Source organism: Paramormyrops kingsleyae, chromosome 2 (genome assembly GCF_048594095.1).
Source record: "Paramormyrops kingsleyae isolate MSU_618 chromosome 2, PKINGS_0.4, whole genome shotgun sequence".
Classification (NCBI taxonomy): Eukaryota; Metazoa; Chordata; class Actinopteri; order Osteoglossiformes; family Mormyridae; genus Paramormyrops; species Paramormyrops kingsleyae.
Window position 1 is genome coordinate 13,508,026 of NC_132798.1, and position 12,299 is coordinate 13,520,324.

General features: G+C 45.1%; 1 long non-coding RNA gene across 1 annotated transcript; it reads left to right on the forward strand.

Annotated features, from left to right (window-relative positions):
- The first annotated feature begins 210 nt into the window (after nucleotides 1-210).
- On the forward strand, nucleotides 211-11,887 carry LOC111856612 (uncharacterized). The gene is made up of 4 exons (XR_002841174.2): nucleotides 211-422; nucleotides 1,282-1,515; nucleotides 1,915-2,006; nucleotides 10,617-11,887. It is a non-coding gene; the product is annotated as an uncharacterized lncRNA (long non-coding RNA).
- Nucleotides 11,888-12,299: the final 412 nt, after the last annotated feature.

The window sequence follows — 12,299 nt, forward strand, 5'->3', positions numbered from 1 at the left end:
TTGGCCCACCTTGGGGGGGGGGGGGGGGGGGCTGTGTAATGTATACTTATTATACTTTTTATTAAGCACAAAGGAAAAAAAAACATCGAACATCTAAGTGGGACCTCCCCCAGTGAAAAATATTCCAAGGTGAACGGACCAGTTAACGATTTATATAGAATCAGCTGAACGAAACGAGAAGACTCCGTTCACTAAAAATGATCACGATGTCCATCTGTAATATTCACTAAAACCGCTAGCGATATTGGACCGGGCCATCATAGGGCGGGTGATGGCTTATGAATCGAGCCTGCACCACGTCCTTACTGCTGGAGTGCGGGCGCCACTGCCTGCACGCGAGCAGGCTCGAGCCTGCGCTACCACCTTACAGCTGGAGTGCGGGCGCCACTGCCTGCCCATTATGCACAGACCAAGTCCGCACTGTAAGCGTTTTCTCATCGTTCGCTCGTATTTGCGCTCCATTGAAAGGACTTAACTTAAGAACTTAACTTCTACGTATGTGTGGTGAAATGCATATGAGGGCAAACTTGAAAGTTGACAGTTATTTATTTTTGTTTGATTAGCATTGATTGTTCGTAATGAGATACCGACATTGACATGCTTTATGCACGTTATAGTTATCGACATTTTAATTTATTTATATTTTCAAACATCAATTTGCAGATTATCAATTTGTATTGTATGTTTTATTTATTATTAACATTGCTTTTAAAACAGGCAGTTTAAGTGGTGGGCAGAGCTTATGATTTTAAATACGTATCCTAAATGAACAACATAGCAACACGTTTGATATATATAGGCTTATAACGTGGCTTATTTATGCAACATAACCCAAGCTGGTAGGGAAATAATTAAATTTTCGATTATATTAGAGCAAATCATTCTTGTAACCGGTTACAGTTTCAAATCACATTAAGAATTCCACGATTAAGAAGCTGCTTAAGTCCACTTGTAAATGGAAAAACGCGTCATCCTTTAATGGGGTTCGTCATATTTACACCTTGAGCGTTATCTCTGGTTGAGTGTAAAGGATTATTATCGCGTCGGCGAACTGGCTCCGGGCTCATTTACATCTCCAGTCATATCTCTGCCTGTTTGTGGTTGTAAATAGTCGTGTCGTGTCCCTGGTCGTCACATGTGCACATGTTGTGTTTGTCAGATCCACACGTGTCTCCACCCGATTTGTAAATGCCTACTGTTATGCGAGACGTGACTACCCCTCCGTTTCCCTATTGCAAAGTTTCTAAGTAACAAGATGTATTATTGCTCGTTCTTGTGCAGGTGTAGTGGGATTCGCGCCTGCTTATCGCAGGTTACGAGAGTCCTTTTCAAGGCTAACAATAAAAGAGCGTAGTTTTATCTACTGGAAGTAACGTCATCCATTTTTGCTGCGATGCCTGGGTCTGCTGAGCGCAACATTATTATACGATGTTTTAAATCTTTCACTTGCAACGATATTTTATACTGAAGTAGTTCATCCATCTTCCATAAGTGCTTATTCGGGACAAGGTAATGGTGAGTCTGCTGGCAATCAGAGGAAGCATGGGGTGCAAAGCATCTTTTCAAATATTCACATCGCCTGCTTAGAAAAAAATGTGATACCTTTTCAGTTGATACCACGTTTACTTTAAGTATTTTATGTGTTTTAGGTTTATATGGCCAGCTTCTCTGTATATCTACACAAAGACGAATATTTTACTTAGTTTCTACTCAGTAATAAAATGAAATGTCTGTAAAGCCATAGCCTTAAATTTCTTCCAAACGAGAAGTTGCCCTGTGCTTAGTTAGGTGCAGTCCAGATAGAGGCAGTTCCCCTTTATTTAAATAAGTAAACATTGTTTATGGTATTGTATTACAGTATAGCAATACACATTAATTCAATTGTTATGTTAACATTTAAATGTATTCATTTAGCAGGCACTTCTACTCAGAGCGTTGCACAATTCAGAAAAGGGGTCAACCAGGATGTCACACCAAGTGAAAGAAGCGCAACCTAAATGCACAGGGTGAGTGCTGAATACCCTGCAGGAAGGGCTTTTATTTTTTGGCAAATGCAGGGTGTAGAGGTGACAACAGGTAGCAATGACAGAACTGGGGAACACAGGTCAAGGGAGAGCTTATATACACGACTAACGAAGGATAAAACAACAGACAGCTGTGGCTGGTTAACGGGAGGACAGAACAATAGGCAGGACTAAGAAACACGTGGTGTGGCCCTAAACCAGCCACACCTTCACAGGAGACAGGCGTAGGACAGGCAGAGTGGGCATGACCTGACACAGGCCCTGGAGAAATTGAGGTAAAAGGTTTTGCTCAGGGGCGCAGTGGGGGTCTCTTCTCCCAGCAGGCAGTTAAGTCCGGAAAATGCGTAAAAAGTTACGCACTTTTGAGTTTATGCGTATTCTCCTCCCATTAATGCGGTGAAGCCCACTGTGCATAACCCGAAAAAGAAGGGGTTATGCCCTCAATGATTTTTAGCAACAAGAAAAACTTAGAACACATAATCCTTATTTTATATTGTGAACCTGAATGAAATCCACAGAAAGCCCTTTATTTTGAAAACGAATCCACTGCAGTAGACTACCACTCTTGTATTTGGTCATTCTCACGAAAATGAGAACCAATAGACAAAAACGAAATGTTACAGTGAAATGCATTGTTTGAATTTTGTGCAGAGCAACTAACCTTACCTTAACTTATTAGGTATATTAAAATGTCATGATCCCTCAACCATTTCCCCCAAATAGGCAGTACCACAGCAGGATTAAAATCAAATAACACAGAACTAGATAAAATGTTTTTAAGTTTTTCAACTTGATTGCAAGTAACCCACAATACACAAGCAATTAGTATACTAAGGTGTACACTCATTTTTTTCAATTGTTTTGTATTGTCAATGGTTTTGCTCTGCAACTAATTAATTACCCCAGAGGCAAAATCCACATTTTAGAAGATAATATTATGTGAGTCTGTTGTCAAACTAACTAAAAAAATTAGAGAAAATTGATATGGCATGGTAATGAGTTTGTGAGAATAACCCATAATGTATTTAAAAACAAATCCATATACTTGGATTTTTTTTCCCTCTTCACTCAGGACAATTCTGTAAACAAGCAAATATGCCTAAGCACAGGACAATAGATGTGGTGTAAATCTTACTATTAGTAGCGTGGACTTAATGTTCAGAACACATTTCTGATAAAATAATAATACAGTTACCTGCATAGTCCAAACAAGCTTATGTACAGCGTAGGTTGTGATGTAATATTCCAAACCAGTTGCTGGTCACTGCCACTGAAAACCCACACATCTACCTCATTAAGCGTAGAATGGTTATCAATTAGGTGAGTGTCCTGATCAGGTAGTACCACTGACCTAGTGTATGTAGTGTATGCATGTAGTGTATGCATGTGTAAGAAAACATGGGACAAATGGCGTCTTGTATAGGTTCAGTCTTATGATCTTATGATCCACCTGGAAATATGCAATGCATTCAGTGTCATTCAGCTGAAATGCATCTAGATGAAGGTGTCTCTGGCTGTCTGTTTGGCTCACAGGAGCACAAGTATATGCACTGTGGTTTAGGATTGTGAGGACACTACTTCGTTTGAGCCTAATTTTTTAGTCATTTAAGGAATTGTTTTTGTCATTGACCAGTTGTTTATCCTAATTGTTTGGCTCCCAGGCTTGTTGACAAGGTAGCTACCTGTATATACTTATGCATTTCTATATACTATTGTGTAATATAGTTACCGTATTTGCCGGCGTATAAGACGACTTTTTCCCCCTGAAAAACATGCCTCCAAGTGGGGGGGTCGTCTTATACGCCGGGTGCACTTCAGTTGGGATAGACATAGCTGCCCATAGTGGCCTCCCGATGCCCGCCCGCTGCCCATAGTGGCGTCCCGGTGCCCGCCCGGAGCCCATAGTGGCCTCCCGATGCCCGCCCACCTCATTCTACATACCATCCAGTATCGCATGGTATCCGGCGTGGCCGCGGCAGGTCATCAGCGTGGCCGCGGCGAGCATCAGCAGCGAGACAGGGGTGCCAGCCTTTTTGGCGTGACCGGCCCGTTCTGCTCGGCGGGAAGCAGCGGCACTCTGGCCCGCCCCTTGTCTACGCAGAGCTCGCACATGCGCACTTGCGCACTAGTGCCGGTCACAAGGAGATGCAGGGGCGGGCCGGAGGCGCTGCGGCCGTACAATGGTGACAATGACAGGTACTGTAATGGCACTAATACTAATACTAATGGCACTCATGTAATACCGGTATAATACCGGTAACAATAATAGCACACAGGGGTACACTTTTATACATTTTGCAACTCTCTCCTCGCCCCCCTTCTTATGCATACCTAGATAAATACTCCCTATCCAAATCTCTTATCATGTCATAAGCATTTGAATATAAATTAACATGTTGAAATCAAATCTGATGTTCTTTTACGTTTTATTTGGTGTGTGGAAGGTGTGCGGAAGAGGGGGTAGTCTTATACGGCGAGTATATAACAAACTCTATATTTTGAGTGGAAATGTTGGGGGGTCGTCTTATACGCCCAGTCGTCTTATACGTCGGCAAATACGGTAGTTCATAATTCTAATATAATTATATGAATTATTAACATGTAATTTTGCATTGTACCATTTACTTTTAAATGTATAATGTCCTCTCCTGGAGCACCCTAATGATGAACAAAATATTGGATCCACGATTTCCCTTATCCAGACGTGGGTTACCAGGGCCCCCTCCTGGAGCCAGACCTGGGGATGGGGTGGGGCTCGATGGTGAGCACCTGGTGGCTAGACCTGCACCCATGGGACCTGGTCGGGCACGGCCCGAACAAGGCACGTGGGTCCGCCCTCCAATGGGCTCACCACCTGTAGGAGGGGCCATAGGGGTCGGGTGCAGTGTAAGTTGGGCAGTGGCCGAAGACGGGGACCTTGGCGGTCCGATCCTCGGCTGCAGAAGCTAGCTCTAGGGACATAGAATGTCACCTCTCTGGTGGGGAAGGAGCCTGAGCTGGTGCGCGAGGCTGTGAGGTTCCGACTAGATGTAGTCGGGCTCACCTCGATGCACGGCTTGGGGTCTGGAACCAGTCTCTTCGAAGGGGGTTGGACCCTCTTCCACTCTGTAGTTGCTCACGGGGAGAGGCGCCGAGCTGGTGTGGGCATACTTATTGCCCCCTGGCTGGGCACCTGTACATTGCGGTTTACTACGGTGGACAAGACGGTAGCCTCCCTTTGCCTTCGAGTGGGGGGACGGGTCTTGACTATTGTTTGTGCTTATGCGCCAAACTGCAGTTCAGAATACCCACCCTTTTTGGAGTCCTTGGAAGGGGTGTTGGAGAGTGCTCCTCCCGGGGACTCTCTTGTTCTGCTGGGGACTTCAATGCCCACGTGGGCAATGACAGTGAGACCTGGAGAGGCGTGATTGGGAGGAAGGGCCCCCCCGATCTGAACCCGAGTGGTGTTTTGTTGTTGTACTTCTGTGCTTGTCATGGATTGTCCATAATGAACACCATGTTCAAGCATAAGGGTGTCCATATGTAGACTTGGCACCAGGACACCCTAGGCCGCAGTTCGATGATCGACTTTGTGGTCGTGTCATCGGACTTGCAGCCGCATGTATTGGACACTCGGGTGAGGAGAGGGGCGGAGCTGTTAACCGATCACCACCTGGTGGTGGGTTGGCTCCGCTGGTGAGGGAGGCAATGCGGCCGCAAGTCCGATGACACGACCACAAAGTCGATCATCGAACTGCGGCCTAGGCGTATAGTGCGTATAGACCCAAGCGTATAGTGCGAGTCTGCTGGGAACGTCTGGCGGAATCCCCTGTCAGAGGGAGTTTCAACTCCTACCTCCAGCAGAACTTCGCCCATGTCCTGGGGGAGGCGGGGGACATTGAGTCCGAATGGACCATGTTCCGCGCCTCCATTGTGGAGGCGGCTGACTGGAGCTGTGGCCATAAGGTGGTCGGTGCTTGTCGCGGCGGCAATCCCCGAACCCGCTGGTGGACACCGGTGGTGAGGGATGCCATCAAGCCGAAGAAGGAATCCTATCGGGCCTTTTTGGCCTGTGGGACTCCGGAAGCAGCTGATGAGTACCGGCAGGCCAAGCGGAATGCGGCTTCGGCGGTCGCTGAGGCAAAAACTCGGGTTTGGGAGGAGTTTGCCGAGGCCATGGAGAACGACTTCCGGACGGCTTCAAGGAGATTCTGGTCCACCATCCGGCGTCTCAGGGCGGGAAAGCGGTGCAGCATCAACACTGTTCATGGTGGGGATGGTGCACTGCTGACCTCAGCTCTGGACGTTGTGGGTCGGTGGAAGGTTTACTTCGAAGATCTCCTCATTCTCACCGACACGCCTTCCAATGAGGAAGCAGAGTCTGGGGACTTGGGGGTGGACTCGCCTATCTGTGGGACAGAGGTTGCTGAGGTGGTTAAAAAGCTCCTCGGTGGCCAGGCCCCGGGGGTGGATCTGCAGCATCGCGTGGACATCAGGGGCGGTGCCTCTGGATTGGCAGACTGGGGTGGTGGTCCCCATCTTCAAGAAAGGGGACCGGAGGGTGTGTTTGAACTATAGGGGGATCTATTCGGGGGTTCTGGAGAGGAGGGTCCGCCAGATTGTCGAACCTCGGATTCAGAAGGAGCAGTGTGGTTTTCGCCCTGGCCGTGGAACAGTGGACCAGCTCTATACTCTCGACGGGGTCCTGGAGGGTGCGTGGGAGTTTGCCCAACCAGTCTACATGTGTTTTGTGGACTTGGAGAAGGCATTCGACCGCATCCCTCGGGGAGTCCTGTGGGGAGTGCTCCGGGAGTATGGGGTGCCAGGCTGCCTTATAAGGGCTGTTCGGTCCCTGTACGACCGGTGTCAGAGCTTGGTCCGCATGGCCGGCAGTAAGTCGAACTCATTCCCGGTGAGGGTTGGACTCCGCCAGGGCTGCCCTTTATCACCGATTCTGTTCATAACCTTTATGGACAGAATTTCTAGGCACAGCCAGGGCATTGAGGGTGTCCGGTTTGGTGACCTCAGGATTAGGTCTCTGCTTTTTGCAGATGATGTGGTTATGTTGGCTTCATCAGACCGTGACCTTCGGCTCTCACTGGAACAGTTCGCAGCCGAATGTGAAGCAGCTGGAATGAAAATCAGCACCTCCAAATCCAAGACCATGGTCCTCAGCCAGAAAAAGGTGGAGTGCTCTCTCCAGGTCAGGGAGGTCCTTCCCCAAGTCGCGGAGTTGAAGTATCTCGGGGTCTTGTTCACGAGTGAGGGAAGGTTGGAGCGGGAGATCGACAGGCAGATCGGTGTGGCATCAGCAGTGATGCGGGCAGTGCATCGATCTGTCATGGTGAAGAAGGAGCTGAGCCAAAAGGCAAAGCTCTCAATTTACCAGTCGATCTATGTTCCTACCCTCACCTATGGTCATGAGCTGTGGGTAGTGACCGAAAGAATGAGATTGCAAGTGAAAGCGGCCGAAATTAGTTTTCTCCGCAGGGTGGCTGGGCTCTCCCTTAGAGATAGGGTGAGGAGCTCGGTCATTCGAGAGTAGATCCGCTGCTCCTCCGCATTGAGAGGAGCCAGATGAGGTGGCTCGGGCATCTGCTTAGGATGCCTCCTGGACGCCTCCCTGGTGAGGTATTCCGGGCATGTCCCACTGGGAGGAGGCCCCGGGGAAGACCCAGGACACGCTGGAGGGACTATGTCTCTCGGCTGGCCTGGGAACGCCTCGGGATTCCCCCAGAGGAGGTGGAGGAAGTGGCCGGGGAGAGGGAAGTCTGGGTTTCCCTGCTGAGACTGCTGCCCCCACGACCCGACCTCGGATAAGCGGAAGTTACTGGATGGATGGATGGATGGATGGATGGATAATGTATGGGGCAGTGTGTGGCTCCTCAGGCTAAAACTCTGCACCAGTGAAAGGTCACTGATTTGATCCCCACCTCAGCAAAATTTTCATTTCCGTGGGCCCTTGAGCGGGGCCCTTAGTCCCCAGCTCCATGGGTGTTACTGCAGGTGGCTTCCTTTCACTACCAAGCTTGCTTACACCTACATATGTGTCTGTGTGTCATGGAGGGGAAAATAGGATAGGCAAAAAGATAAGGAATCAATAAAGTGTCATAAAAAAATGTGAAAAGTTTGCTTTTCATAGATGTTTTGTTGTATGCTCAGCTTTTTGAAAACTACAATACTGTGTTTGGCCCTGTGGAGGCAGTCCCCCAGAGCACATGGTGAAAAATACAATAATAACATGTAACATGCCCATATTTTGGGGTTTCTCCCCCCCGAGTGCATAAAATGCCTAAGTGCACTTGAACTCCATGCTGAAGTAGCTGGTAGAATATGCTACGCTTTTTTGACCTAAGTGCATGTGAGTATCGACCCCTTAATAGTTAAGATTAAATATGCTAATCTGGAAAAAATGTTAATTGGTGTGAAAAGAAATCAAAGCAAGAGATATGTGTACAATAGCTGGTTCTCTGTTGTGATAGGAGTTGGCAACTGTATTTTTCTTGTCAGGTTCAAGATTTGGTTTTCTCCTTTCATCTTGGATTACAGGCTCTGGGCTACATTTCCCAATCATCATTACCAAACCACAGTGCATGTCTCAGTCTAATTTTTCTTGGTACCTATGAGGCAAAAATGGTTTTCGCATATTTTTGACCCTAGACAAACAGTTTCCCGAAAACTGCTTCCAAATCACTCAGTGAGTGAGATGGTGGAGCCCAAGGCCTCAGCCAGACCTGTTTCCTATTTTTTATATCAGATCGACTTTGCTGCACTTGAAGGCATAATTAAAAGCTGAGTGCTCTTTAGATCACAGCAGGACATGAGTAGGTGTCTCTCTCCTGGACTCCCCAAATATGCTTCTCATAGATGCACCTACTGACTCCCATACAGATGAAGAACCAAAGTGTCTGCTGCTAGTATTGTTTGCTTTAACATTTCTCTTCCTCCAGATCTCTGTCATAGATCTCTCTTAATGTTTAGAAAATATGTTTATTTAAGGCATCTGTTTTCGACTCAGGGATGAATCAAGGATTGATGATCTGGATTGTAGGGATTATATCTTGACATCGTGCCTTTTATGTAATTTGTTGCTGGTAGCAACATGGTAGTTTTTTTTGTACTGATAATGTCTTTTTTGTGTCAATGTTTGCCTTTTTTTGTGTAGTGTTGACAACGTTTATTTTCATTTTTGATAATAATAATCCTTTTAATAACTCTTTGAGACTTTTTTGTTATAGAATCAATATTTATTCTTTTCAGTTTAATTAAAATCGTTTCATAACATGATGCTTTAATAACACCACAAACTCCTCTGATAACAGTGCTGTAATAGGGACACAGCATCTCTGTTAGGTTCCTTTGGGTTCATGTAGACCATGAAAAAACTTTATCATATGATTTACAGTAACACAGATACAATTTTGAGTAAAAGGAACGTTTATAAGGTCGCATATATGTATGTTGTGTGACTGCGTTTGATGCAGCTGAAAAAAAATGAAATGAAAAAAATGAAACAGTGATGACTGCATGAGGTTGCATACATTACGGAGACCTCTACTTGGTATTTAGGGCTATTTAGGAACATCACAGTGTTTCTGAAATGAAGAGTGCTTTGGAAGAAAGGGTTCAATTGAAATTGAATTTTCAGTAATCAATCAAGAGGTCAGCTTGTGCTTTGATGAGAAATACGTGTTTCTAAACTCATTTAGTTCTATGACTGGAAACACTTGTTTCTAAAATTAAGGTTTTATGATGGGAAACACTGACATACATTTCCACAATGCAGAGCACAGCACAATCAATCAATGAACATTAACAATAGACAGAAAAAGACAGTACATACTTTACCCAGTGTGTATTATGTATCTTCTATGGATGCTAGCTGTATAGTCACATATGTAGAGCTTGATTCTTAAGATATCACCATTTTCAATTTTTTATTTTGTGTGTATCATTTGTCCCTCCACTCCCTCTACTGGCCAGATTAGTCACTACCACGTACATTTGCAGGCATCCTTTTCAGTTAGATAGATAGATAGATAAAGTTTAATCTAGTCGCGATTCTCACAAATATAAGTTGTGATTCTCACATGTGTATATCCCTCTTCATCATTTGCCATGTTGTCTGCACAAAATCTACACCACCTATCAGCTAATTTCAATGCTCTCTTCTCTGATTTCATTTCCTGTACTGAAAGTCATAGTTCTTTTCCATTATGGTTTGTTAAATGTCATACTGACTGAAAATGAATACAAATGTTTTTGTGTGAGCAGATTAATAGTTGTTTAAAAGCAGTATGAATGCACAGAGGTTCTGACATGGAGAACATCACATGACCCCAGTTCCCCATCCTGATAGGGGGCACAGAAGAGATGCTCCAATCTGGCCTGGGAGCGGCCACATATGATCCCATTGCAAGGTCCCTATTGGAGGAATGACAGCTGTTCTTTGCATGCGGCAGTTGAGCATGTCCTGCCCATTCCACCGACTGCTGTGACCATGTTTTCCTTTCCGAGGAAGTTGTCTTCCCTGGCATTTTGAGTCATCTACATCCTCTCCCTGATGTTGGCCAGCATCGGCGCTAACCTCTTGTTCGTATCCCCTTTCCACAGTGACATGAGCTTCTGGCATTTTCCTACAGAAGAAGAGAGAGCAGGCGACAGTCTTCTGACAGACCAGCCAGGCTTTGAGAAAAACGCCTCAGAATACATTAACATTTAGCTACAGCATACTGCTGCTGACAGCCCAGATGGGACAAAAGATGATATTGTTTCTTGTATCTCCCAGGAACTTTCACAAGCATGACTCCCCTTCTTTTTCGGGGTCAGGGATACAATGCGGCCTGGAAGGTGTAGGGATTGCAGGAGGAGGGAATATCTGGCTGTGCTCTACGCTGAGCGTGACCTTTCAGTAGCTGTCCAATGTGGCAGCACACTAAACATAAACAGCATATCATCGCATGCAAGGCATGTGGTTTCATCTAAGGACTTCTGTTTGTTTTGTTGTTTTACAAACAAATGATGTCCTGTTGAGGTACACATATGCATCCGGATAATATAGGCATATGTGTCTCCTCCTGGTTCTGTGGTCGAGTTTTATTTGAAACATAATTATGTTGGCCTTGTTTTAAGTTTAATGTTTCAGGTGTTGCATGTGGCACCGTGCAATTTGTATTTGCAGAGAGCTATTATGCTGTACAGGATCTATAAAGAACACATGTAAAAACAGTACGCAGTGCAGGTGTTTGCTTTTCATTTACTTGGCAATGTTAAGCAGGTCGAGTTGCATCTAAACCTGATTCTAGGTCTCAGCAGCCAGAAAACAGTCCAATCTACTGTGAGACATCTCGCAGCCTCGATGCTGGCTAATACAGTGCAAATTTTATTTGACATAGATGTCTATGTCTTTGATGCTGGAGATTTTATAGGGCAGATGTGAGTCTCAAAGCCAGCTTTTGGACAGGTGGCACAACAGTGGCTCATATTGAGATTCTCACAACCGTCACACCACAAGCACACTGACTGAGCTAGTATTTATGTTTTTGAATAATCTTAAATAAAAATCTGTTATACCATTGTTACTTGATTATATTAACATTGAATACAGTTTCTTAGGTACTATAGTACACTTACTACACAAAATTTGATATACTAAAAAATAAAATGAAGGGTTTTTTGTCATGCTCTGCTTGTCCGATCCTCCCGTGTGCCACGCCCCCTCATCTACCCCGTGTGGATTCCCTGTGTTTACCAGCTGTTTCTTGTTGCTGTTATTAGTTCAATGAATTGAAGTCTGCGTTAGGTATGTTTTCCCAGGTTCGGTCATTGACGTCCTTTTATGTAGCGTGGTGTCGTTTTCCCTATTAAACGCCATATTCTCTCGATCCCTCGACTCTTGTTCATGCTTCCCTGGTCCGTGTCTGCGGCAAGCACGATAGTAATATTAAGAGAACAATTGTTTAATCTTTCAACTGCTTATCCTGTATAGGGTTATGGGATATTAGTTTTTCTCGATTGCTTTGGAGCATTCCTCAAATGACAATTGACATTTGCAAAACAACAAATGTAATCCCCACACTAGAATATCATTTCTCATTGCTTCACACAAATTTCCAAATGTTTTAGTACATATATGCAAATGGTTTTGTACAATTGCCATAATTTTGCATGATTTTCAGTTGCTTTAGTCTTGCTGGTCAAAATAGATTATGTAGTTTCTCATTGTAATAATTTTACACCTGTATGTGATCATCGTGTTAGCCACCACATGTAAAACAGTTACAGTAACTAAACTTT